At 40.1% G+C, this 23,403-nt stretch overlaps 1 protein-coding gene across 3 annotated transcripts in view; it reads left to right on the top strand.

Moving 5' to 3' along the window:
• The first annotated feature begins 1,110 nt into the window (after positions 1 to 1,110).
• SESTD1 (SEC14 and spectrin domain containing 1) overlaps positions 1,111 to 23,403 on the top strand; it is a 114,863-nt gene continuing 92,570 nt past the window's right edge. Inside the window, exon 1 of one of the 3 annotated variants that reach the window (XM_070581589.1) lies at positions 1,111 to 1,396. The gene's annotated coding sequence lies outside the window, so the exon portion shown is untranslated. Of the gene's footprint in view, positions 1,397 to 1,532; positions 1,725 to 23,403 lie in introns of those variants that run through there. The other 2 variants (XM_070581591.1, XM_070581590.1) reach the window with 2 other exon arrangements.

Here is a 23,403-nt window from a genome sequence, read left to right as displayed (position 1 = left end):
ATACAAAGGCACAGTACAGAGCCTGTTGAATCTGAGTGTGACGTTGCGGAAGTTAGAGCTGGAGATGATGAGCTCTAGGGATCAGATCATAAACGGCCTTGTATCCCATGGTAATTGGCTAGAGTCTGGTTGTCCAGGTGGAGAGCCTCTGAAGGATTTTAAAGAGGGAGGCTCTGTGTTTGGGGAGCATTCTCTGGCAGTCACATGGAACAGAAGCAGAAGTGAAATGAGAAAGGCTTGATCAAAAGAGTGGCAGAGAGGTTGAAGCAGCAGAGACAGATTATTAGTTACAGAATTAAGAGAAAGAATTCATCCGTGGAATTTTAAATCAGAGAGAACTTCAGCAGAGAGAAATTTGGTTGCCTAGTTGTTGGAATGGCAAGATTTTATTAATGGAATTAGGTGATACCGAAGCCAGTGGTGGAGTGAGTAATATGGAAGGCTCGGGATTAGGACCACATGGCTGCCCTGAGCTTGTGTGTATTAACTGATGACTCTTTTGAACCGAATTCAGGAAATGACATAAAAATGATTTGCGCAATAAAATAAGAACGAGGACTCTGAAGTCAGTACATCTGGAGAAAAATAACTAGGGTTGGTGAAGATGGGGAAGTAGCCATTATCAGAGGACCATTTGTGGATACATTTTGGACTGTCCCATGGAAAGCTCTCCGAAGAAAAACAAATACCCTGAATCCAGCCCTTCCTCGCTACAACCCGTTCCCCTCCAGCTGCCTTCATTCTTCAGCCACACCACAGACTTGGGGGAGAGCAATCTCCAGTCATCTCCTGACACTGGGTACTTGGGGGCAAAGGAATCCCAACGAACCGAGGATGACAATTAGAATTTTGAAAATCTTGGAGACCATATATTTCAGGATGAGGACAGAGAGGACAAACGACTCGCAAGACGTCGAGTAACGGGGTCCTTCCTGACTCTAGGTCCAGTGCTCCTCCCACGACCCGGCACTGCCTGCGGGTTTGGGAGGTCGGAGCTCTGCGCGCGGGGAGGCTCGCAGGGTCTGCGGGGGCGTGGGCGGCCCCCTCCTCGCCCAGCCCCCACGCCCCAGCCCCGGGGGACTCTCCGCCCCGCCCCCTTCCCGGCCGGGCGGGGTCGCTGCGCCGCCGCACCCCGGGCGCGCGCGGGGCGGCGCGGACGCGGGTCGGGCCGCGGGTGGCGGGAGGTCGCCGGGCCGCCCGCGCCGCCGTCCCTCGCCTGACGCACGGAGGGGCCAGGACGCGATTTGAGCGAGTGACTGGAGCCGCCGCCGCCCGGGCCCGCTCCGCCCCCAGCCCGCCTTCCTCCCGCCTCACCCTCCTCTCCGCCCGCGCCTTCCCGGGTCCCCGCGTCCTCCCGGAGCCGCCGGCCGCCAGCGCCCGCGCCAGCACCAGCCAGGTGAGTGCGGCCGCCGCGCGGCCCGGGCGACCCGGGCGGGAGGAGCGCGCAGGCCCCGCGGCGGGCGGCGAGGGCGGGCGGAGGCGGCGGCGGGCCCGGCTTTCTTCGCCGGCGCGGGCCGCGGCGCGGCGGGGCCGCGCGGCTGAGGGAGGGGCGCCCCCGCGCCGCCGCCGCCACCGCCACCGCCACCGCAGACAAAGCGCCGGAGGTGGGAGCCCGCGGGCCGCCCCTGCCTCCGCGCCGCCTGCCGGGGTGGCCGCGGCCCGCGCCTCCGGTCCCGGGCGTCCTTGTTCCTTTCTGGGTGAAAGGGACCCGCGTGGTGCAACAGGTTCGGGCGTTAATCCTTATTTTCCGGCGGGTCTCGTCCTCGCGGCGTGCGGGGACCAGATGTGGCTCCCGGCCCGGGACGAGTCCCTGCGTCCAGCGCCCGCGGCTGGTCCTTTGTGTGGCCGGGGACCAGCCCTGCCCGGTGGGTGGGGGACGCCGGGTCGAGGCCCCCGGGCTGCGCCGAGGCTCCTGGCCGCCTCCCTCGCGGCGTGAGGCTTGGCTTTCCGAGGGCCTGCAGGATGTTAACATCCCTCCAGCCTTTGGAGGAGTCACAAAGGGAAGGGAGAAAGGGCTGGGCAAGGATCTCTGGTTATGTATTTATTTTTTCTATGTTAGGTAGACTTATATTAGAAAAGAGCCACGCACAGTCTGGCCAGCTCTTGAGGGTGCGGATGGGATTTCTCCCTGAGAGGCACGATTTGGACTTGCTGCTGGTGTGACAGCCCCCGTGGTTCTGTTGGTGCTTTGACATCTTTCTTACACAGACATCACCCGAGAAGTTGGAGGTGCTGTTGAGGGAGTAAGTTGATAGCAGCTGTTTGACAGGTCACCTCTTTCTTCACATTTTGGCTGTGCCCAGTACACCCACCGTGCATCCTAGCATAGGTTGGCAAACCCTCAAATTAAAATTGCCACTCAAAATACCCCCATATTGGAAAATATTAGTCCATATGGTTTTCTTTGGCTTGATAAACCTTATTTTCTTAGATGTGAGAAACTTTTTTTCCCTCCCCTCACAAGGAAGAACACATAATAAAGAACAGTTTATCTTTGTTTACATACCTTGGGTCATGCTGTTACCTAGCTGGTTTCATTGGTATGCTATTTTAGTATAACAATACTAAATGGAAGGAAAATATCTTCCTTTTGCTTTGAGCAATAAAATGCTTCTTTGTTCTAGAACCAGGAAGCTTTTATACATAATACTTTGGACGAAAGTTGGTGACTGTCTTTACCCCATGACCAAATACATGAGAAAGCCCTGAAAGGACTCAGAAAGCATTACACAACTCTATAGATTGTTTTTCTATCTCAAATTCCAGGAAATCATTTTGCTGCATATTTATTCAGACAATCCACACTAAATTTAACCTTCAAAATTGGGCCTACTCTATAAATTCCCCAACATTAAGGAATGAATTGGTTGTATTTAAAGAGTTTACCAAGCATTTTCACCCCTGTGAATAATAATTGGATGGAATAATTGATGGATGAGATTAGAAGCTGATGGTGGACCTGGAGATCTGGTAGCAGAATGCAGAACGTGGAAAGTGGTGGAGGTTGCAAAGTTCCCATCTGCATGGATTTTAGTTGGTTGACCAGCATATCTGAAAACTAAATCACTAATTACAAAAGCAGATAATATTACATTTTGACCTGTTTTTTTCGGGTACTCTGTAACGACTCCTTGAAACTCTTTCTACTCCCTAAGAACAAACTTAGTATTAATAAGGACTTCTCTTTTGAAGAAATAAAATTATACCAAATTAATCTGACCTGTAGAAGGTTTCTCTGGCATAATTAGTAGTTTTACTTTGTTAAAAATACCATTCATCTGTGTAACATCTAACTTCAGAGAGCTTTCATAGCTATTACAAGCAACAGGAACAACCTCTTGACAAAAGTAGGATATTTAATAATGAAAAGTAGCCAAAACTTAGATTTCTATAATAGTTTTCTTTTATTGAGATATCTCATATACCATAGAATTCACTCTTTTAAAGTGTACAATTCAGTGGTTTTAGTATATTCACAAGCTAGTGCAGACATCATCACTAATTCAAGAACATTTTTGTCATCCTGAAAAGAAATCCCATACCCGTTAGCTGTCACTCCCATTCCCCCTCCCCAGCACTTGACAGCCCCTGATCTTTTTGTCTGTGGATTTGCCTGTTCTGGACATTTCGTATAAACGAAATCATACAGTATGTGGCTCTCTGTGTCTTTCACTTAGTATAATATTTTCAGGGTTCATCCATATTATGCATGTATCAGTACTTCATTTCTTTTTATGGCTGGATAATATTCCATTGTATGGCTGTGCCACATTTTGTTTATCCATTCGTCAGTTGGACCTTTGGCTTATTTCCACTTTTTGGCTGTTTGAGTAATGCTGCTATGAACGCTCATTTACAAGTTTTTGCGTGGACATGTGTTTTCAGTTCTCTGGGTGTATACTGAGATGTGGAATTGCTGGGTCGTATGACGACTCTGTTTAACTTCTTGAGGAACTGCCAAGCTCTTCCATAGCTGCTGCACCATTTTACATTCCCACCAGCAAGTAGGAGAGTTCTCTTTTCTCCAGCATTTGTTAATATTGTCTTTTTGATGACAGCCATCCTAGTGGGTGTCAAGTGGCATCTCATTGTGGTTTTTATTTACATTTCCCTAATGGCTAATAAGGTTGAGCATTCTTATTGCCCATTTGTATATCTTCTTTGGAAAAATATCTATTTAATTTATAGTAGTTTCTGAGTTTATGTTTTTCAAATGTATCTTCTCATTTAGTCTTTGCAATAATCCTGCAAGATAAATTTATCCCTGTTTTACTGCTAGGAAACTAAGCTGCAAAGAGGTTAAATAATTTGCTCATTTTTTAACCTTACAGGAGTAAGAGTCAGAGTCTGAATGTAAACTCAGGTCTTCCGACTCTGTTTCCTGCATTCTTTCCAGTTCATGAGGCATACAGAAGTTAAATTGTGTTTTCCAATTTTCTTGGCTAATTATTGACAAAGTAGGGGAAAAATAAATACGTAAAACATTAAACCAGATAACAAAATAGCAAGCGTTGTGGCCACACTGCCTCATATTCACCAGATTTTGTTACGCTTTTTCAAATAAATTCTTTGTTTTCTCGTATCCTAATAACAATAATAATATCATTTCCATATTTCCTGTGGGGACACGGAGCAGTTAAACCCAGTAACAGCTTCTTAGTGGCGTAGCCAATCCTAAAACTCACTGTTCACTGAGATATTCTGCTTTCTAGTTCCCTTCTGCTTCCATGTTCTCTGCTTCCCCACTAATTTATTCCCTTTAACCTCAAAATAATTGAATAATTTAACATTTTTCATAAACATTAAAATTTTTCTGGATTAAACTTAACTTTCATTTTTGGACAGGGCAGTTTGCCAATTTCGTTTTGAAGTGCAGGATTACTAAGGTACTTATTTTGGGTTTTATGTACTTGTCTGTATCAGACATAGCATGGATGTAAAATTCTCAGCTCCTTGGTGGTAGGTAGAGGCCATATGCTGTTTGTTCATCTTTACGTGTCCATTGTCCAGCATAGAGCCTGACACTTAGCAACTATAACCTTTGTTGAATAAATGAATACAAAGACCTTTTTTTAATTGCAAGAATAAATAAAAATGACTTGGTACTCTTTTTAGAATAAAAACAGTACAAATTTCAGAAGAAATATATTTCTTATTCCTGGCATACAACCTAAAAAATAACAAATGATATAAAATAAGAACTTGACTTAAAACTCAACGCTATATTTTATGGAAGGAAGTAACTGTTGTTCCATCCTGGGTTTAAAAAAATAGGGTCTGAGTGCCCAGTGGCTGGCACAGGTGCTGGTTAGCTCGGTGCCTGCACATAGGAGTTGTGTCCTGAGTGCTTATTAAATGAATGCCCAATGAGTGAATAAAAGAAGTAGTTTTCACTATAACAAGTAGAGGAAATACAAGAAATGAATATTTAGGCCTTTTCATTTATATATTTTAATTGTCAAACATGATACATGTTAATTATAAAAATTCAATAATACATGGATATACAGAGAAAAAGCTGAAAATCTCCCTTTACTTCTTGTTGCCGCCCTTTCACTCCTAAGACTACTCCTGTCTCAGGTAAACTATTGTTAACAGTTTGGGGTTTATAGTTCCAAACCTATATCTTTGCATTTATGTGTAGGTATGTACAAATAGACATTTACATATCCAACTGTACCTACATACATATGTGTGTTTTCACAGTGTTTTTTTTTTTCCACAAATGGGATCATACTACATACATTCCTTTGTTTTTCACTTAAATATATTAAGACTTTTGCATCTGTAGCCACAAAGGGTAAACATTATGTTTCCCTTTTAGTTTGCTGTGTTTGCCTGGTTTTGGTGTCAGGATTAAGCCAGCCTCTAAATGAATTGGGAAACTCTCCTTTTTTCCCCTGTGCTCTGGGAACAGCTTAAATGTCTGCCTTGTAAACATTTATTAGAAATCACCTGACAGCCTTGGGGGAGGAAAGATCTGAGACAATCTTTCTGATTTTTCCTGTTGTTATTATTCTATCAGTTTTCTGCCCTTATTTTCTATTACATTTTGGTGAAGGAATCCATCCACACACACACTTCCCTTCCCCCAGCTCTGATGAGTAAGTTAACAAAAGCAAGTGATTAAATGAATCAGTGGATGCAGGAGTATATGTGCTTTTCTGTGAGAGATCCAGGCTAAAGTTCTACACTTAATAGTCGTATAACTTTAGGCAAGTTACTTACCTTCTTCACACTTTGGTTTTCTGATCTGTAAAATAGTAATGATCCCTACCTCATTGAAGTCTTGAAAGTATTAAATATGAGCTAATATTTGAAAAAACCTCAGTAGTTGTATCTAGTAAAAATGAAATAACTTATAATGCTGAACTGTAACATGCTATACAAATGTGAATTTGTCACCATAGTTATTATAAATTGTTTTAGCCTAACTAACAAATTTAAGGAGAAAGGATGGTGGAGCTAGGGACGTTTCCACTAATAAGTAGAAAGGATCTATAAAAATTTCTGGGCCATTAGAATTTAATTTTGACGGACAGTCATTTCTACCTCTACACTTTTGAGGCAGAATAGTAGGGAAAAGTAGTGGAGTGAACACACCTGGATTAGTCCTGCATTATTGCCTTGTGACTTTGGACAAGTTAATTTCTCTTGGTAAAATGGGATAAATACACCTACTTTATAGGATAGCTGTGTGGAAAGAGAGTAGTGTAGTGCCTGGCATCTAATAGGTATTCAAATTGTAATTTTTTTATTTGCATGTAATGGGTGCCCAATAGAGACAAACGTGACGTGTTGGGTTCTGCTATTTTAAGGCTGCCTGGTGTAATGGAAAGAATGTTAGGCCCTAAGTCAGTTTTAGCCTGTGTGTTAGACTTACTAGCCATTGGCCTTGGACAAGTCACCTGCTCAGCTCCTTCTGTTTCCTAACTTATAAAAAGGAAGAGAATTAACACTTATTGAGATTCTATTTTTTTGTTTGTTTGTTTTTTGAGGAAGATTAGCCCTGAGCTAACTGCTGTCAATCCTCCTCTTTTTGCTGAGGAAGACTGGCCCTGAGCTAACATCCATGCCCATCTTCCTCTACTTTATATGTGGGACGCCTGTCACAGCATGGCTGGCCAAGTGGTGCCATGTCCACACCTGGGATCCGAACCGGTGAACCCCGGGCGGCCAAAGCGGAATGGGAATGTGCACACTTAACCACTGCGCCATCAGGCCGGCCCCAAGATTCTATTTTATATGCATTTACAAATCTTACCTCATTTAATTCTCTCAATAATCCCAGCAGATAGAGATGATTGTCATTTCCCATTTTAATAGATGAAGAAACAAAGGCACAGGAATTGGATTTTCTGAGGTCCGTTTGTGGACTCCCCCAGTCCTGCCCCTGTTCTTTCACTCATTACCACGATCCCCTCCTGGGGGTGACAGGGTGTGCCCTGTGTACAGGGAATGCTAAGTGTATAAAGAACTAAACCAGTGCAGGATGAGACTACTTATTTATTGATTTCCATTAATAAAATACAAATAGAGGATGGTTAATGTATCCTAATGCCTATGCTTAAAAGTAGTAATTTAAGTTTTTTAATACTTGTTTCTCATAATCGCTTTACCTAAATAATTTATTTGGCTTCATTGCATTTCCAGTTTGACCAGGTAAAGAAGAGAGGGCATAGGTAGTGGCCATAAAAGGGAAAGCCTGTTTGATAGTGGGATGTGTGCGTATGCGCACATGTGTGTATGTGTGGAAGAGTGGGGAAGTACAGTTCTTTGGCAGTTCGGCATTTACAGAAACTAGATTCTTGGAAAGATGTAGGGAAAATCTGCTTTATAATTCATTGTCTTCTAGCAGACTTGCAAAGTCATTTAAAAAATGAACCTGCCTTTGTCAGCTGGTTTGTAAAGAGATATTGATTATATTCTTGGAAGATAGTAATGTTGTCTTTCTTTTGGTGGGGGTTGCCAAAGCTTTTGCTGTGGGTTTCATTTTATTTGATCGGATTCAGTGATATTGATTTGGCATTTTTGCAAGCCTTGTGCTAGGGGTATGCAAAACAAAAAACGCTATTGGGACATCACAAATTAAATTGTGATTCAGTAATACTATAGAAGGTTTAGAAATTCTATCTATGAGGTGAGGCTTCAGTTACCATTTTTATTCTATTTAGTAAGAGTGGCAATTCCTATGTTTAGGTTAGACAATTTTTATCAGAGTAGGCTTGAATTGCACTGTGTAAATTCTCACTGATATTGAAGGCTGCTTTTTTGCAGAATGCAAAGCATCGTGAGCTGTATGTAAGAGTTAGAAAACATGCTTCTTGTCTTCAAAGAGTTTATTTATATTTAGTTAGGAAGGCAGTGCTGGAGGAAACCAAGGAAAAGGACACAGCGATTCTTGAAGCTCGTGCCTGCTCTTTGTAAAATAATTTTGCTGCATTGGGCTTTGTTAAGATACCATAGGTCTCTCCTGATGGATACTATCAGAAACAACCCAGCCCTTTGAAAACTGGTAGTTGTGTGTGTTGAATGTCTTATTCATTCTATAGTGTTCTCTTTGCTTTATAAAAATTACTGTTTGGTCTAAGTACCAAGAATAGTTCCTCTTCTGAGTACTTTTCTGTTTATCTCCTGTGTGTGGCCTGGGTTTTCGTTGTGTGATGGCTACTGGAAAGCCGGAGCCAGATTTGTTGCCTGCCCGGAGCAGGCATACAGGTATTATCTGCACATCTTTTAGCCTTTTTCTTGGCACCATTTTTGGTGTTTTCTTTGTTCTTTTGCTTTTATTTTTTAATTTATTAACTTTTTATAGTTCCTGTATTCTTGTAAGTCTCATTAATCCTTTTCAGAACAAAATAGGAGTATATAAAAATAAATATACATTAAATCCTTGGAGGAAAATATCAGGGCAAACAGATTAATATAGTAGAGACCAGATGTGGCAAACAGGTTTTATTTCATGGGCCAGCTTTGATTGATAACGGTGGCTGCGTGGAACTTGGCGTTAAGGAGTAGTTGGAGGCAGTGTGGATTTAGAGGGCAAGGCTGCTGTGATCATTGAGCAGTGTTGTTGTCATGGGTGTAGGAGTAGTGATGGCACGAGTGCCTGTATTTGCCATCCCTGTTATAGACAAAATATGTGGGATGCTGAATAGCACAATAGGTGGGTGGCTTTTTAAGTTTAGAGCTAGGTTTTGCTGGGAGAGAGGTGGATTTGGGGAACCAGCTGGTAACTTGTTGGGGTTGGCAGTCAGATTGGTTCAACTAGAATAAAGTGTCTGCAGTGCATTAAGGGGAAATGAGGTTGGTGGAAAAAGTGAGGAAGGGGGTATGGGAAGCCTTAAGAGATAGATGGAGGTTAGATTTTCTTTTTTATCTCCTAAAAGTCTCTCTGATTAATCCCCTATATTATTTCCGGTGCTTTGCCTTAGTTCAGGTCCTTGTCATCCTTTTCATTGTAAAAGTTAACTATTTTTTGAGTAGGTAATACATCCGTGTGTTTCAAAATGAAAAAGGTGAAGGAGGACACATTAAAAAGTCTTCCTTTTTATTCCTCTTCCTCAACTACTGAGTTCTCTCCGTCACCAAGTCTACCAGTGTCATCAGATCCTTATATATTCTTCCAGAAATATTTTATGTATGCATATGTACTTTCTCATCCATTTTACACAAATGCTATTTCTATATCTGTGCAGATACTGTTTCTTCCATACTATACATACTATGCCTAACCTTACGTTTTTCACTTCTTGGAGATTTTTTTTATATCAATACACAAGAGCTTTCTTACTTTTTTAAAAATAAGATTTTTGCTTTGGAATAATTTTAGATTTACAAGAAAGTTGCAGAAATAGTACAGAAAGTTTCCATGTACACCTCATTCAGTTTCCTCTAACGTTACTGTCTTCACTGTGGTGTATTTGTCAAAACTAAGAAACCGACATCAGACTTTAAACTCCAGACTTTATTTGGATATCACTGGTTTTTTTGTTATTGTCCTTTTTCTGTTTCATGATCCCATCCAGAATACCGCATTGCATTTGGTTGTCGTGTTTCCTTGGTCTCTTCTGACTCTCAGTCTTTTTTGTTTTTTATGACCTTGACAGTTTTGAGGAATATTGGTCAGATATTCTACAGAATCTTTCTCAACTTGCGTTTGTCTCATGTTTTCCTCATGATTAGAATGGGGCTGTGGGTTTTTGGAAATAATACAGTTGAGTTGCTCATCTCATCAAGTCGTGTGAGGGAGTACCTGATATTTACATGACATCACTGGTGATATCACCCTGGTCACTTGGTTAAGGTAGGGTTTACCAGATTTCTCCACCATAAAGTTACTATTTTTCCCTTTCTGTGCTTTGTTTTTGGAAGTGAGTCACTAGGTTCAGCCTACCCTCAAAGTGGGAGGGGGAATTAAAGGAGCTTTCTTTTTTTTTTTTTTTTAAAGATTTCACTTTTTCCTTTTTCTCCCCAAAGCCCCCTGGTACATAGTTGTACATTCTTCGTTGTGGGTCCTTCTAGCTGTGGCATGCGGGACGCCGCCTCAGCGTGGCTCGATGAGCAGTGCCATGTCCGCGCCCAGGATTCGAACCAACAAAACACTGGGCCGCCTGCAGCAGAGCGCGCGAACTCAACCACTCGGCCCCGGGGCCAGCCCCTAAAGGAGCTTTCTTTTTAAACGTGTAATATTCCTTTAGATGGGTGTCCCATGTATTTTGTTCAACTGTTCTCCTGTTGCTATCTGTTTAGATGGTGTAGTATATCGTGATGGTTCAGAGAACAGGTTCTGAAGCTACACTACCTGGGTTCAAATCCTGGCTCTGCCCTAGCTAAGTGATCTTGGACTACTTTTGCTTGGCGTCTTAGTTTCTCCGTCTGTACCATGGGGGTGTTAATAGCACCTACCTCATAGGATTGTTGGGAAGATTAAATGAGGAAATGTAAAGCGCTTAGAACAGTGTCTGGCACCGTACCAAGTGCTAGATAAGTGTTTGCTTTTATTGTTATTAATTTTTTGTCCTTACATTAATACTACAATGAATAACTTTGTATATGTTATTTCACACACACTGGTGGGGCAGGAGGGTATATTATAAGGTAAATTCCTGGAAATGGATACTTGCATTTATTATTTTGATAGATATTGCCAAATTTCCCTCCATAGAGATTGTACCATTTTGCATATCCACTAGGGATACATGAGAACATCTGTCATCTGTGTTCCTGTATCCGTGTTACCAAAGTATGTGATCTTTGCCAGTCAATTGGTGTGTATTTTTTTTTCTTTTGAGGAAGATTAGCCCTGAGCTAACATCTGCTGCCAATCCTCCTCTTTTTGCTGAGGATGACTGGCCCTGAGCTAACATCCGTGCCCATCTTCCCCTACTTTATTTGTGGGATGCCTACTGCAGCATGGCTTGCCAAGCGGTGCCATGTCTTCACCCAGGATGCGAACTGGCGAACCCTGGGCCGCCAAAGTGGAACGTGTGCACTTAACCGCTGTGCCACCGGGCTGGCCCCTGCTGTGTATTTTTTATTATGAATTAATTTGAGCGTCTTTTTGTTGAGCCATTTGAGTTTAGATTTTGAAGCTGCTTTTGTGAAGCAACTTATGCTTCATCAGCTGGGAAGTGATAAAAATGTTATTTGGGGTAAATAATTATAGTAACTAGATAAGGAATAGTTTGGACCTGGCAAAGACCAGAAGTAGTTGTTTGGTTGCAAGATGGACAATCTGACAAGTGACACTAAGTTTCTGGCCTCTCTTCCGGTGTAACAGCATGGTGTCTTGGTAATTGTTTTTTTAAAAGTTTGAAGAGGAATCATCCTACATTTGCAGCTAGCAATGAATGAAGCTGCAGGGGTGGAGGTTGGAAGGAAAGGATGCAGCTGCCTTAAAGTAAAACTGAAAGTTGATCTAACACATCTTTTATGATGTGCATGTTTGTTATGTTGCATAACAGGCGGAAATTAAAAGCAGTTCACATATATAATTGTAATTAACTTTAAGATCCAGTTTTAGGCGTTCTCTAGTATGTGTAATCATTGCCAGTTGGTAGTTTTTTTCTGATATCATGTATTATGTACTGTTTAACAGTTTATCATCATTAAACTGCCCCCCCCCCCAAACTCCCCCAACTACACTGTAAAAAACAAAAGTTCTGAATCTTACTTTATATTGGCTGGATGGGGTTGGTAGTAGGGGTGATGGTGTTTTGCTGTTTACCCTAGTTCAAGAAGCCATGAGCTCACCCTAGCCACTCGTGAGGTACACACACCCTTCCCCCCAGACCTTCATAGTTCCTTTACCCCTCACATGCTGGAGGCTACAAGAACTCTGGGGCATGAGAACAGGTTGCTGGGGGTTGGAGGGCAGGAGGAGATACAAAATGACCACCATTTTCAAAGAAGGAAAGGGATACCAAACCAGGAGAAGGAAGTAGACCTGGAAAATGGAATCTGAATTCTTGGCTTCCGAATAATTAAGGTTAAAAGAGTGGAGAGGGCAAAGGGGAGTGCAAGTAACGTATTAACTCTTGACCCAGTTCCCCCAGGCGTGGTATTAGTACTAAGCACTTTTCCTGGTGTACTCAGTAAAATAAACAGACAAAGCTCCTGCTCCCTCAGTAAACCATGTCATCCCAAAAGGTGAACATTTCTCTTCGCTGCCTTGAACTACAAGTCTGTTAAAAGTGCGAGTCTGTTAAAAGACTTCAGTTTAATCCTTGTTTAAGTCCTTTTCTGTTTCGATGGGGGAAGCTGGAAGACAGTCGTCTGCCCGGAGCAGGAGGTATCAAGCATGCCCTGGGGGTGGTAGAGAACTCAGAAGGCAGGAGAAAGGGAAACTTAGAGGCAGCTGAGAAGACAAAAACGCAGATTTTTACAATTTTTCACCAGATTCTGGATTATCTTACAGACAAATAAAAGCTCTATTCCAAATATTTCCTCCCATATAGAATGAGCAGCTAACCAGACAGATGTCTTGAGTTATGGGGAGATGGAAGCTACTACTACTACTTTCTAATTTAAGATTTCTGTCCAATTTACTTCCAAAACACCTAAGAACGCCAAGATCAGAAATGGGATGTGGATGCTTTAGGGCATCTGAATTGAACAGATGACAACACTAGGACTATAGTTTAATTCTTTCTTAAACATACAATTTTTGTTAAAACGCCTTTCAAGTTAACCTGCTTTTGTACAGTGTGAGAATATTTAAGCCTACCAGTTACTTATACCTTAGTGTGACTCATTTAAGCAGATAATTATAGCTTTTCTCATTAATAGTTGGCTGAGATCAGATACTAAGGAAATAAGAATGTTGGTAAAAGAGGAGAGGTAATTTTGTAACTTCCATCTTTTGTGCTGCATCATGCTAGACATTGCAGTTGTTAACTTTGGGTGACTTTTTGTTGTTGTTGTTCTGAGGAAGATTTGCCCTGAGCTAACGTCTGTTGCCAGTCTTCCCCTTTTTTTGCTTGGAGGAAGATTAACCCTGAGCTAACATCTATGCCGATCTTACTCAATTTTGTATGTGGGTTGCCACCACAGCATGGTTGACAAGTGGGTTAGGTCTGCGCCTGGGCTCTGAACCTGTGAACCTGGGCCACTGAAGCTGAGTGCACCCAAATTAACCGCTAAGCCACATTGCCGGTTCCAACTTTGGGTGATGTTTAAGAATTGAGTGCAGCCTGGTGAAGGGAAGCACAGGTGCTGGAGGCAGGATAAGTCTGGCTTAGCACAGTGCCTGGCCCTCCTTAATCCTTCCACATAGAGTAACTAATATGTCCCTATCCACCCCTATTTGATCATTCTTCTTCTAATTTATTATAGAGCACATCATTCAAAGATTAGGAAGTGGGAAAAGGTTTCAGCCAAGTTTCCCACCCCGTGTGTAGCAAGATATGAAGAGTTTCCTTTTGTAGCCACACCTTCTTCTTCCCACCTACTCGCTTTCTCCTTAACCCCTGGCAACCATTAATCTATTTTCCATTTCTATAGTTTTGTCATTTCGAGGGTGCTATATAAGTGGAATCTATAATATATAAACTTTTGGGATTGGCTTTTTTCATTCAGCATAATCATCTGGATATTCATTTAAGTTATTCCACATTTAGATAGTTTGTTCCTTTTTAATTGCTGAGTAGTAGTCTGTGATATAGATGTACCACAGTTTGTTTAAACATTCATCCACTGAAGGACATCTAGATTGTTTTCAGTTATTGATAATTATTACTAAAGCTGCTGTAAACATTTTGTATAGGTTTTTGTGTGAACATGAGTCTTCATATTTCTGGGATAAATGATCAGGTGTGCAATTGTTGGGTCATACGGTAGTTATATGCTTCTTTTCTTTTTTTTTTTGAGAAATTGCTGTTTTCCAGGTGGGTGTACCATTTTACATCCCCACCAGAATGTATGAGCATTATGGGCTGAATTTTGTCCTCTCCAGATTCATATGTTGAAGCCTAACTCCCAGTACCTCACAATGTGACTGTATTTGGAGACAGGGCCTTTAAAGAGGTGATTAAGTTAAAATGAGGTCTTTAGAGTGGGCGCTAATCCAGTTTGACTGGTGTTCTCCTAAGAAGAAGAAATTTGGACGCACAACCTGGAGGGACTTGCACTCACAGGACAGACCCTGTGAGGACGCAGTGGGAACGTGGCCATCTGCCCGCCAAGGAGAGAGGCCTCAGACGAAACCACACTGGGTGACGCCTTGATCTTGGACCTGCAGCCTCTAGCACTCCGTTGTTTCAGCCGCGCGGTCTGTGGGGTTTGTTTTGGCAGCCCTAGCGGATTAGTGCAGTGAGTCATCAAGTTTTTTTGCATCGTTGGCAGCAGCTTTTTTTTTTTGACTTTTTAATTTTATATTCTGATAGGTGTGTGGTGATGTTTGATTGTGGTTTTAATTTGCATTTTCCTGGGGGCTAATGATGTTGAACATCTATTCATGTGCCTATTTGTCATCTGTATGTCCTCTTTGGTGAAATGTCTGTTCACGTTTTTTGCCTGTTTTCTATTTCAGTTGGGTTGTTTTTGTTTTACTGTTGAGTTTCAAGCATTCTTTTATATATTCTTGATACTAGTTCTTTGTCAGATGTGTGGATTGCAAATATTTTTTTCTACTCTGTAGTTTGTCTTTTCATTCTCTCAACATGGTCTTTCACAGAGCAAAATTTGTAAATTTTGATGAAGCCCAAATTTTCTGTTTTTCTTTTTTCGGATTGTGCTTTTGGTGTTAAGTCTAGCCTAGCTCTAGATTCTGAAAATTGACTCCTAAAGTTTTAGAAAACTTTTTTCTAAAAATTTTAGAATTTTCTATTTTCTATTGAATTCCGTGATCCATTTTGAATTAATTTTTGTGTAAGATATGATCAAACTTCATTATTTTTGCCTGTGGATATCCATTTGCTCCAGCACCATTGTGGGAAATGCAGTCTTTTCTCCATTGAATTGTTTTTGTACCTTTGTCAAACAATTGGGCATATTTGTGTTTTATTTCTGGGTTCTCTGTTTTGTTCCATTGATCTGTGTTTATCCCTCTCCCAATATCACAGTCTTGATTATGATAGGTGTGTAACAAGTCTTGAAATCTGGTAGATTGATTCTTCCTACTTCGTTCTTTTGCAGAATTACTTTAGCTGTTTTAGTTTCTTTGCCTTTCTATAAAAATTTTAGAATAATCTTCTCTATAACTATGAGGAATCTTGATGGCAGGGATTTTGCTAGGAATTTCGTGAAACCCATGTATCAGTTTGGGGAGAATTGACATCTTTACTATATTGAGTCTTCCAATCCATGGCCGTGGTGTGTTTCTCCATGTTTTATAGATCTTCTTTGATTTCTCATCAGCATTTTGTAGTTTTCATCATGGAAGTATTGTATATTTCTTTGAGATTTATACTTAAGTATTGCATTTTTTGGAGTGATTATAAATAATATTGTATTTCAGTGTTTACAAGTTCATTGTTAGTATATAGAAATACAGTTGATTTTTGTGTGTTATCTTGTATCCTGCAACCTTGCTGAACTCATTTATTAGTTCTAGGAATTTTTTGATAGATTCCTTGGGATTTCCTGCATAGACAATTATGTCGTCTGCAAAGAGGGGCAGTCTTATTTCTTCCTTTTTGATCTCTATGCCTTTTGTTTCTTTTTCTTGTCTTATTCCACTGATTAGAACTCCCAGCACTGTATCAAATAAGATTGGAGAGAGTAGGCATACTTGCCTTGTTCCTTTTCTTAGGGAAAAGCATTGTCTTTCACCATTAAGTATAATGCTAACTGTAAGTTTTTTTATACAAGCTCTTTATCAAGTTGAGGGAGTTCCGCTCTATTCATAGTTTTCTAAGAGTTTTTATTACCATTGAGTGTTGAATTTTGCCAGTTGCATTTTCTGCAACATTTAATATGATTATGTGATTTTTCTCCTCTAGCCTGGTAATGTAGTGGATTACACTGATTGATTTTCAAATTTTGAACCAGCTTGGCATCCCTGGAATAAACCCTGCTTGATCGTTTTGTGTCATCTTTTGTGTATTGCTGAATACTGTTTCCTACTATTTCATTAAGGATTTATACTCATGTCTTTCGTTCTGGTGTCAGAATGCATCAAATTCTAGCTTCATAAAATGAATTGAGACGTGTTCCCTCCTCTTCTCTTTTCTGGAATAGATTCTGTAGAGTTGATATTAATTCCTCTCTAAACATTTGATAGACTTCTCCAGTGAGACTATGTGGGCTCAGAGATTTTTTCTTCTTTTTGAGTTTTATAAATTATAAATTTATTTTCCTTGGTAACCTTTAAAGAGTTATTCATATTATCTGTTTTATATCCAGTGAGTTGCGGTAGTTTGTGTTTTTAAAGAAGTGTCCTGTTTGGGGCTGGTCCGGTGGCGCAGGGGTTAAGTGCGCACATTCCGCTTCTCGGCGGCCTGGGATCGCTGGTTTGGATCCCGGGTGCAGACATGGCACTGCTTGGCAAAAGCCGTGCTGTGGCAGGCGTCCCATATATAAAAAAGTAGAGGAAGATGGGCATGGATGTTAGCTCAGGGCCACTCTTCCTCAGCGAAAAGAGGAGGATTGGCAGCAGTTAGCTCAGGGCTAATCTTCCTCAAAAAAAAAAAAAAAGTGGTGCATTTAGTCTGAGTTGTCAAATCAAAATGTGCAGAGGTGTTCATAGTACTCCCTGTCCCTTTGCTCTCTGCAGTCTGTAGTGATATCCTTGTTTCATTCCTGATCTTGGTAATATGTGTCTTCTCCCTTTTTTTTTCTTTGCTCCTTTTTGCTTCTGCCAGCTTTGGATTTATTTTCCTCTTCTCTTGAGGTAGAAGCTTAAATTATTGATTTGAGATTTTTTCTCTTCTAATGTATGTATTTAGTGTTATGAATTTTCCTTCACTGCTCTGTGTCCCATATTTTTTGATACATTGTATTTTTATTTTCATTCAGTTCCAGTGTATTTTTTTAAATTTCCGTTGAGACTTCCTGTTTGACCCACGGCTTGTATAGAAGTGTATTACTTAGCTTCCAAATGGTTGAAGCTTTTCCTTTTATCTCTCCAGTAGTGGATTCTAGTTTGATTCCACTGTGGTCAGAGAAGATACTCTGTGTGGTTTCAGTTATTTTGAATTTGTCAAGGTGTGCTTTATGGCCCAGGGTTTATCTTAGTCTATCTTAGTATATGTTGCATGGGCATTTGGAAGGAATATGTTTTCTGATGATGTTTGGTAGAGTGTTCTATAGACGTTGACTAGATCCTGTTGGTTGATACTGTTGTTGAGTTGTATATCCTTGCTGATTTCTGTCTAGTTCTTTTCACTTATTGAGAGAGAGATCTTGTCTCCAGCTATGATTGTGGATTTGTCTATCCTTTCACTTCTTGCTTTACATATTTTTCAACACTGTCATTTGGCACCTACACATTTAGAATTGCTATGCCTCCTTGACAGATTGACCCTTTTATCATTCTGTAGGATACTTGTCTGTCTCTGATAATTTTCTTTGCTCTAAGTCTACTTTATCTGATATTAATATAGCCACTGCTACTTTCCTTCCGTTAATGTTTACATGATTTATTTTTTTCCATCCTTTTGCGTTCAACCTGCCTTTATAGTTATATTTGAAGTGAGTTTCTTGTAGACATCATATAGTTGGGCCGTGATTTTTAACTCACTCTGCTAGTTAGACTTAATGTATTTAGACTGTTATATTTAATGTAGTTGTAGATGTATTAGGGCTTAAGTGTACCATTTTATTTTTTGTTTTCTGTTTACCTCTCTTTTTCTTTTTTCTGTTTTCTTAATCTGAGTTACTTGAGAAGATTTTAGAATTCCATTTTTGATTTATCTATTGTGTTTTGGATGTCTCTTTGTATATCTTTTTTGGTGTTTACTATTGGTATTACTTTATATATGCATTATTTATTACAGTCTACTGTTGGCATTTTACCAGTTTGAGTGAAGTATAGAAACCTTACCTTCCTTTATGTCTCTTTACCCTTCCTTGTTTGTAATTATCTGAAAATGTTTCCTGTACATACATTTAGAATTACATCAGACAGTTAAAACTTTTGCTTCACCTGTCAGACATAATTGAGAAAACTCAAGAGGACAACGAAAGCCTGTTGTATCTACCCATTGTTTTGTTTCCTGTTTTCTTTTTTCTTTCCTCATACTCAAAAAGTATCTTCTTATCATTTTTTTTTCTGTTAAGAGAACTTATTTTAGCTGTTATTTTTGGGTATGTCTGTGGATGACAAATTCTCTTACTTTTTCTTCATCTGAGAAGGTCTTGATTGATTTCCCCCTCATGACAGGAGGATATTTTTGCTGAGTACAGGATTCTGGGTTGACACTCTTTTCTTTCATCACTTGAGTTATATTGGGCCACTTCCTTCTGGCCTCCATGGTTTCTGCTGAGAAATCACTGTCATTTGAGTTGTTTTCCCCTGTGGGTAAAGTTTTGTATTTTTCTGAATGCTTTCTTTGTACTTAGTTTTCAGAAATTTAATTATGATATGACTTGACATAGATTTCTTTGGGTTTATCCAATTTAGGGTTCACTCAACTTCTTGACCCTGCAGGTTTATGTCTCTTGCCATATTTCTTCAAGTACTTTTGCAGTCTCCCTCCCTTCCTTTTCCTTTACTTCTGGGACTTTAGTGACATGAATGTTAAATCTTTTGTTGTAGTCTCACAGGTCCCTGAGGATCTCTTCATTTGTTTTTAAGTCTAATTTTTTTTTTAGGGAAAGATTTGCCCTAAGCTAACATCGATTGCCAATCTTCCTTCTTTTTTTTTCCTCCTTTTTCCTGCTCAAAGCCCCAGTACATAGTTGTGTATAGTTGTAAGTTCTTCTTTGTGAGCCACTGCCACAGCATGGCTGTTGACAGACAGGTGGTGTGGTTCTGTGCCTGGGAACCAAACCTGGGTTGCTGAAGTGGAGTGCACATGCTAAACTTTAACTGCTAGGACATCAGGAATGGCTCTTTAAGTCTATTTTTTTCCTGTTGTTAAGATTGGGAAATTTCTATTCTCTATCTTCTAGCTCACTGTTTCTTTCCTCTCTCCCCACCGTTCTGCTTTGAGTCCATCTACTGAGCTTTTTAATTGTTATTGTATTTTTCAGTTCTAAAATTTCCATTTGGTTCTTCTTTATATCTTACTTTTCTTTGCTGAGATTTTCTGTTTCTTTGTTGAGGCTTTCTATTTTTCCATTTGTTTCAAGAGTATTCATAATAGCTCATGGAAGCATTTTTGTCATGGCTGCTTTAAAACTTTTGTCAGATAAATTCCAACATCTTTCCATGTGGTCTCACTGACGCAGCAGGGATAGGGGTTACTAGTATGTGGGAGCTCAGTATCAGCTGAAAGTCTTGGCCTTCTGTGACACCACCTGCTGGGGGTATTGGTGTGACTCATTATATACTTGTGACGGTGGAAGTCTAGGCTCCCTATTCAGCCTTCCCTGGTATTGGTGGGGGGTGGGGTCACAGTTTTTTGTGTAATGTTTGGTTAGAGTAGTGCAGTTATTGTCTAAAAGTTTTCTGTCTTGTTCCGCTGCCCTTCCTGGTCATTTGGTTAAAGAGAGTAGGCTTTTGTTGGGGCTTTTTGTCTTTGCCTGTTGGTGTTTAAAGGTTGCCATCTTTTCACTTGCAAGTTCGAGATATAAGAAGCAAAGAGAAAACCCAGAGAACTCACCACTGAGTTGTTCCTTGGGTCCTGAGGTCCCTAGCCAGTCTGCCTTCCTCTCTGCGCCTTTCACAGACTTCTTATGTTTGTTTTATGTGTAATGCCTAGGGTTTTCAGTTGCGCTTAGAGGGAGGAATAGGATAAAGTACATGTACTCTGTCTTCTCAGAAGTGGAACATCCTGTCATTGCTTTTTAAGGAACCACCAGTGACTCTCCATTGCCTGTAGACTAATATCTAAGTTTCTTAGTCTGTCATTCAGAGACCATCTCAAGCTATACACAGTCTTAGCTTTTCTCCCCATTTCCAACTACTCCTGTTTGTCTCCATCACACCATCATACTAAATTTCCTCCTCTGTTCTACAGATTCTGCACTTCTGCTGTCTCTATACCATGGCCTTGATCAATTTGCTCTTTTGCCTGAAATGCCCTACTCCTTCATCTCAAATCTATAGTTCCCATCACCTTGTAACTTGCAAGCTCTGTTAGGTGTTTGTATCATCATTTGTTTTGGAAGATTTGAAGCTGGAATTTTTGTAAAATGTCATAATCATATATTCTGTACTACGTTAAATGCCATATTCCTTGTAAAGGAAGGTAATCATTATAATTTTAATTGTTAAAATATCTGTATCACCAGCAAACGATTGTGGAGGATCTACTCCTTGTTGAGTAATGGACTTAAACACTGGAATACTGCTTGGTAGTTTAAAGATTTATATGCGGTCAAATGACAGTTCTTTATTCGGGTATTATTAGTGCTAAATGATATCTTAACATTTAAGTCTCTGTTAATAAATGTAAAGACGTGGCCAGTCATTTTGAATCCTAGCTGCACGTTATGGTCAGCAGGGGAGCTTTGAAACAATTCCTATGTCCAGGTCCAAACCCCAAGATTCTGATTCAGTTAGCCTGGAGTGGATAGGTTTCAGAAGCTCCCCACGTGATTCTAATATGTAGCCACGTTGAGAACCACTGGTCTCGAATTAGACTGTCAAAAAATATAAGTGAACGGGGCCGGCCCCGTGGCCGAGTGGTTAAGTTCACACACCCCACTGCGGCGGCCCAGGGTTTTGCCGGTTCGGATCCTGGGCAGGGCCATGGCACTGTTCATGAGGTCATGCTGAGGCAGCGTCCCACATGCCACAGCTAGAAGGAGCCACAACTAGAATATACAACTATGTACCGGGGGGATTTGGGGAGGAAAAAAAGCAGAAAAAAAATGTATAAGTGAACACCAGTGATTGGGGGTGCTTGTAAGGTTCTGTCCTAGAATGCTTCCAGCTGTGCAGCTTGGAACTTTGTCTTTCAAAATTTTTACCTTAGCAGATTGTTTAAAACCATGTTGTACATCCTGCAGATGACTCACCCGTGTGATTGTAGCATGAAACATTATACGAAACATGATCTGGTTTGCAAAGGGAAGACGACATTTTGTGAAAACATTTCTTTAGGCTCTTAAAATTACTAAGTCTAAGATTATTCTTTTGAAGAATTTTTTAAATTAGCTATTGATTTTTTAAAGATCATTGTAGGAACAGTATAGATATTATAGCATCCTAGTATACAGTCTATTTATGCTATAATTTTTTGTTAAATTAATAGTATTAATCTGACTTTTAGTTATTTATTTTTCGTCAAACATTATGATACGTAGTAAGAATGCAGTGTCATAACTAGTTGTAAACAAGGAATTTGCTACTAGAGCAGAAAACTCAGACGTTGGTAGTGATTATAAGTACCGCACTCTTGAATGTCTTATGATAAAACTGGCGTAGGCGTTCGGCATGTAAGTAGTTAGTGTATTTAACTTAAGGGGTTGACAGGACTTTTAGTTTTAATAATCAAAGTGGTTAGGGCTAAGGAAAGAAGGGCAAGTCAGAGGAAGAAAAAAGAAAAAAGAGATCAGTTAATAGAGAATGTAGAGAAAAAAATAGGATCAAAGGCAAGAATTCAATTAACTTTTGTGACAGTAAAGCGTTTCCTCTGAGGAAGAAGAAATTAGGTGCTCTAAATTAGGTACTCTAGTTTGTTCTTTGTTTTAGGGACACACTTTCTGTTTGGTTTATTGTGTATGACCTTTATAAGCAAAATACACAAAGAATTTGAAAATGACACCGACTTTTTTCTATAGTCAGTAATTTATTAGGTAAAGTTTCTAGCTTCAGATAGAAACTGGCCTGACTGAAGGGACTACTTCAAAAGAACTGTTACTTTATATTCAGTTAATTTTAATGAATGATGGTGAGAAAGTTATTGGATCATTGTCAAATTTTTCTGTTTTTCTAAATGTAATGTATGCTGTAAGTATAATGTTTTATTTAATATGTGTTTTTTATGGAATCTAAGAATTTTGAAGGAATTTAATTAATGATCATAGGATCTTCTAAGGAAGATCAAGAGAAGACATTAATTTTTATTATGTCAACAGTTTCCTTGGGGCTTATTAGTATCAGTATACTTCTAGATTAATTTCAAAATTCGTATGCCTTGGTTGTATCACTGTCCTTCTGGCAGGAGATAAAGGTGCCACATCCCCTAAACTCTTGTCTCTGGTGAGCAGGGGCAGAGGAAGTCTCTGTGCTCCCAAACATTGAGGAGAAATTTTGAAGTTACCCTTTATGCTACTAAAAGTAGGCCTATTGCCATTTTTTGCACATACATGTGATTACCAGTGCTTATTCTGGAAAATAATCACTTTCTTTATTTCTAAAGAAAATAAACTAAATCCTTATAAAAATTACCACTTAAAATATCTCCAAACTAACTCAGCCATTTGTCTTATATTCATTGTCTTATGTTCCTTCTCTGCTGTAGACACTGTACTTGGTACTCGTAGGGAAGGGGCAGACATACAGTAGAAAGTAAAATTGGCTCATCCCTGACCCTCTGGGAGCAGATACTTTTAACAGATGCTGAATTTTATGCTTGGAAATAGAGGCTATGAAAGAAACATGTAGAAAGAGCCAAGTAAACAAGAGTCAGATACTCGGTCCCTCAAAAAGTCTGAGACAAAGTAATCATCAGAAAGCCATCAGAAAAACTAGGAGGGGTAACAAAGGCATCAGTAACAGGGCTAATTTGTATAGTTATGATTTTGCATATTTGTATGTGATAGCATTTTCTTCATGGAAGCTTTCACATGGATTATTGTTATTAATCACTTAAGGATCTGTTTCTTAAGTTTGGAAAATAATTTTACTTA

Source organism: Equus przewalskii, chromosome 17 (genome assembly GCF_037783145.1).
Source record: "Equus przewalskii isolate Varuska chromosome 17, EquPr2, whole genome shotgun sequence".
Taxonomy (NCBI): Eukaryota; Metazoa; Chordata; class Mammalia; order Perissodactyla; family Equidae; genus Equus; species Equus przewalskii.
This window is presented reverse-complemented; position numbering and strand designations above follow the sequence as displayed.